The sequence below is a fragment of the Nycticebus coucang genome, chromosome 11 (genome assembly GCF_027406575.1).
Source record: "Nycticebus coucang isolate mNycCou1 chromosome 11, mNycCou1.pri, whole genome shotgun sequence".
In the NCBI taxonomy this organism is placed as follows: Eukaryota; Metazoa; Chordata; class Mammalia; order Primates; family Lorisidae; genus Nycticebus; species Nycticebus coucang.
This window is the reverse complement of record NC_069790.1, coordinates 32036866-32042329: the sequence shown is the minus strand read 5'-3', so window position 1 is coordinate 32042329 and position 5464 is coordinate 32036866. Positions and strand designations below refer to the sequence as shown.

General features: G+C 36.0%; 1 non-coding gene across 1 annotated transcript; it reads left to right on the top strand.

The window, feature by feature from the left end:
* The first annotated feature begins 1946 nt into the window (after positions 1 to 1946).
* Positions 1947 to 2053, top strand: LOC128560543 (U6 spliceosomal RNA). Its single transcript, XR_008373039.1, has one exon. It is a non-coding gene; the product is annotated as a U6 spliceosomal RNA (small nuclear RNA).
* Positions 2054 to 5464: the final 3411 nt, after the last annotated feature.

The following is a 5464-nucleotide window of genomic DNA, read 5'->3' as shown; positions in this document are numbered from 1 at the left end:
CTCTCTGATCAAACCCTGTCTGGACTTGGCAGCGCTACAAGACAGAATAAAAACATACTTCCACCCAAATTCCTGTCCTCTCTCATTTACACAGGAGATTAAATGATTTGCTCCCTTGTTTTATACTACTAGGGTTCTCACCAAGCTGTTCTTGCTTTCTCTCCATCAGCTACAAGAAAAAATGTTGCTGAGCAACTAAGATGTCACAATTGTTTTCACACGGTTTTATTAATGAATCATTATCCTCATTTTACAGGTTGTCCACTAATCCATCCACCCATCAGTCCATCTGTTTATCCACCCATTGTCTACCCCTCAAATGGTCATCAAACGTCTACTGTGAGTCAAGCGAAGCACTACATACCTTAGACTCTGAATCTGGTGTTCTTCCTACTTTGCCGAAAACTTCCACCGTAGATGCATGCCCTTTGGCTATCAGGAAACTTGATTCATTCAACAAATTCTTTTTGTCTACCTCCAACGTACTGTATACTCTAAATGCATCTAGCAAAAGCAAAATGAAACAGAGGCAAAATCCGTTCCTTCATGGAGCTTACATTCTAACTGGGGGAGACAGACAAAATGAAAAATAATAAAATAAAATGTATATGTTAGTGACATGTGCCGTGGAGAAGAATAAAACCATAAAGGTGAATGGGGGTAACTAACAAGTATTATGTAAATAAGTAATTTCCATGAAATTATCAACTCACCCACAGAGGTAATACTCTTGGGTCCACATTAAAATAGTCATTGATATTAATCCTTTAATTCCCTAAAGTATTTCAGGAACTGCCAATCCGCAATCCTATTTCTTTTTACTTTGGGTGATGTGCCCAGTGTTCTGAGATGTTCCTTGTGTGCAAATAGGACTGGTTGGTTGCTCCAGCCATAGCAAAGGAGCTGGGACAGAAATAACTTGTGTGTTTCTCCAGCTGTATTTAGGTATAATATTTTCTTTTCTCTTCCTCCTCCTTCAATATGTATTATAAAACTATTGATTTAGCTCAGAGGTTTGAAATATATGATGCTTTAGATAGATTTTGGCCCAAGATTACCTTAAGGAATGGTGTAGGTAAGCAAATTAAGAATAAAAATGATAGTTCTAGGTTCCACTTAAAAAAAAATGATTGCAAAAAATTGTCCTTTTTTTATAATTTTGAATAATTTGTTTTTAAATACATCAGAGGGACCAAATCATACTTGACTGATAAGCTTGTTCTAAATAATTCTTACCTATTCCTAAATGCAGGAGCCTATTATATACCTATTGCCTCTATTTAGACAATATTGTTCTTTGAGGCCATTTGGATTTTAAAGTAATAAAATGGCTTTTCTTAAACAAATATTCTAGAATTCACAGTTCTCTAAATTGAGACCCACATTTTATCCAAATTTAGCTAGATTTTAATGTATGTCACACATTTCTAGTCTGGGGGTTTCCTGTAGCCTATTTCAAAAGACATATTTACTTAGCCTTATCAGTAAGGCACTCAATCATGCTTCCCTGGTATCAGGCACCTCAAGGGCAGGCGATAACACAAATGTGCTTGGTTTTTAATAGCTGGAAATATGTCTACGTGAGGTTGACTGTATTTACCCAATACTAGATATCTGAAAGGAGTATGAAAAATTAAGGTAATCAGTGGTACCTCCAAACAACTGGGTGTTGCTGTCATATTTGCAAGGCATAGTTTACACCATCATGTCAGATTTGGAATACCCTGGAGGTTGGGAATGCAATAGGGGTAGGTGGTGGTGAATACCAGACTGGGTGGATGTGTAGGTAAGTGGTGTAGCAGATTGGCAGAGGTGGTTAGGTCAGTGAACATAGGGATACATAATTTTATTCCTGCAACATTAATCCAATGTTGATAGTTTAGATCTATTTTATTCAAAAGAAATTCTTTTCTTTTTATCACTTTTAGGAATACTAGAAGAATACAGTGCTTGCTTCAGCAACACCTATACTAAAATTGGAACTATTCGGAGAAGATTAGCATGGCCCCTATGTAAAGATGACATGCAAATATGTGAAGCATTAAATATTTTAAGTGTAATTCAGTGAAAATCAAGTTGGGGGAGGAGGGAGAGGGGATGGGTGAAAAATCCTACCTAACAGGTACGAGGAACACTATCTGGGTGATGGGCATGCTTATAACCCTGATTCAGGCATAACCAAAAATGATCCATGTAATCAAAAGCATTTGTTCCCCCATAATATTTTGAGATAGCCAAAGAAGAAAAATGTAGAAATATATCAAGAAGAAAAATCTTTTAAAAAATTACCCTCAATTCCACCAATCAGTATCTGTATTAATGATTTAGGTATATTTCTTAAAAGTTGATTTTTATTTCTTTCTTCATGAAAACAAATTTTTTAAAAACTTACATTGGTATTACATTGTTTACACAATTTTATATGCCACTTTTTTTCATTTATTACAATTAGGGCATTTATTCATGTTAATAAATATTTTCTGAAAACATAAATATCTAATAGTTACATCATAATGTATTCACCTTCCCCTTGAACATTTAGGTTGTTTTTATTTTCTTGCTTATATATTTAAATATTCTTGAACAGACATCTATGTTAACAGTTTTGACAAGTTACTCCATGTCCTTATTCTTGATTACTCTACCCACTTTCAGAGGGCCTTATGGAGACATACAGTGTCCCTAAGATCCTGATGACAGATCGAATGGTTTATTTATGGCAAGGATGTTTTGGAGTCACCTTGATCAATTGCATTTAATCAATTAATAACTTCATTTGTTTATTCAACAAGAATTTATTAATGCTATGTAATGTGCTAGGCACTGGGTGGGGGCAGACTGCAAAAAATCCTCAAGGATTATTCTATCTTGGAGAGATACTTAGGCAACATTCTGGAAACCCTTGATTGTGTTTGATGATAACAGCTAATAATAGTTCTTATAGAATTTCCTATATGTTGTTCGGGGTACTGTCTGTATAGTTACTCAACCTTCACAATAGCTACTATTATTATCATTAACCCTATTTTATAGTGAAAAAAATCAAAGCACAGAGAGGTTAGCAATTTGCCTAAGATCACAGGGCTAATAAGTTGGAGGACTGTGATTTGAATTTTGCCAGTTGGGCCCCTGGGTTGTACTCTTCACATCGCACTTGTATCTTGAATATAACAATGTAGAGAAAAAGAATTTGTTACGTGAACCACTCTTGTGGGGGTTAGATGATATCTCAAAGTGGTTTTGATTTGCATTTCTCTGATGATTAAAGATGACGAGCATTTTTTCATGTGTCCGTAGGCCATGTGCCTATCTTTTTCAGAGAAGCTTCTGTTCAAGTTTTGCCCACAATGAAATGGGATTACTTGTTCTTTTCTTATTAATAAGTTGAGTTCTCTGTGGATTCTGGTTATCAAATCTTTGTTAGAAGCATAACCTGCAAATATCCTGTCCCATTCTGAGGGCTGTCTGCTTGCTTTACTTACTGTGTTCTTGGCTGTGCAGAAGCTTTTTAGTTTTATTGGATACCAGTAATGTATTTTTGGTGTTGCTTCAATTGCTCCAGAGGGTCCTCCTCATAAAGTCTTCTCCCAGGCCAATTTCTCAAGTGTTTCTCCTGCACTGTCTTCAAGAATCTTTATAGTTTCATGTCTTAACTTTAAATCTTTTATCCAGTGAGAATCAATTTTTGTTAATGGTGAAAGGTGTGGGTCCAGTTTCAGTCTTCTACAAGTCACCAGCCCATTCTCCTAGCACCATTTGTTAAATAGGGAATCTTTCCCCCAATTTATATTTGTGATGAACTTATCAAAGATCAAATGATGATAAGTGTCTGGGTTCATCTCTTGGTTCTCAACTTTTTTATTATTATTATTAAATCATAGTAGTGTACATTAATGTGATCATGGGGCACCATACACTGGTTTTATAAACAGTTTGACACATTTTCATCATGCTGGTTAACATACCCTTCCTGGCATTTTCTTAGTTATTGTGTTAAGACATTTATATTCTACATTTACTAAGTTTCACATGTACCTTTGTAAGATGCACCGCAGGTGTAATCCTACCAATCACCTTCTCTCCGCCCATCCTCCCCCCTCCGTCCCTTCCCTCTCCTCCTTCCCCCTATTCTTAGGTTATAACTGGGTCATAGCTTTCATGTGAAAGCCATAAATTAGTTTCATAGTAGGGCTGAGTACATTGGATACTTTTTCCTCCATTCTTGAGATACTTTACTAAGAAGAATATGTTCCAGCTCCATCCATGTAAACATGAAAGAGGTAAAGTCTCCATCTTTCTTTAAGGCTGTATAATATTCCATGGTGTACATACACCACAATATAGTAATCCATTCATGGATCAATGGGCACTTGGGCTTTTTTCGTGACTTAGCAATTATGAATTGGGCTGCAATAAACATTCTGGTACAAATATCTATGTTATAATGTGATTTTTGGTCTTCTGGGTATATACCTAGTAGAGGAATTATAGGATCGAATGGCAGATCTATTTTTAGATCTCTAAGTGTTCTCCATATCTCTTTCCAAAAGGAATGTATTAATTTGCATTCCCACCAGCAGTGCAAAAGTGTTCCCTTTTCTCCACATCCGCGCCAACATCTCTGGTCTTGGGATTTTGTGATATAGGCTAGTCTCACTGGAGTTAGATGGTATCTCAAAGTAGTTTTGATTTGCATTTCTCTGATTATTAAAGATGATGAGCATTTTTTCATATGTCTGTAGGCCGTGTGCCTGTCTTCTTCAGAGAAGTTTCTCTTCAAGTCCCTTGCCCAGCTTGTGATGGGATCACTTGTTCTTTTCTTCCTTACATGTTTGAATTCTCTGTGGATTCTGGTTTTTAAACCTTTGTGGAAGACATACCTGAAAATATCTTCTATCATTCTGAGGACTGTTTGCTTGCTTTACTTTACTGTGTTCTTGACGGTGCCAGACTGATTTCTTCAAGGGTTTTCCCTGCACTCTCTTCTAGTATTTTTATAGTTTCATGTCTTAAGTTTAAATGTTTAATCCAGTGAGAGTCTATCTTAGTTAATGATGAAAGATGTGGGTCCAGTCTTCTACATGTTGCCAGCCAGTTCAGCTAGCACCATTTGTTAAATAGGGAATCTTTTCCCCACTGAATGTTTTTAATTGGCTTGTCAAAGATCAAATAACGGTAAGTAGCTGGATTCATCTCTTGGTTTTCTATTCTGTTCCAGACATCTACTTCTCTGTTTTTGTGCCAGTACCATGCTGTTTTGATCACTATCAATTTATAGTATAGTCTGAGGTCTGGTAGCGTGATTCCTCCTGCTTTGTTTTTATTTCTGGGTAATTTCTTGGCTATTCGAGGTTTTTTTCCGATTCCATATAAAACGAAATATTATTTTTTCAAGATCTTTAAAGTATGACAGTGGAGCTTTAATAGGGATTGCATTAAAATTGTATATTGCTTTGGGTAGTAT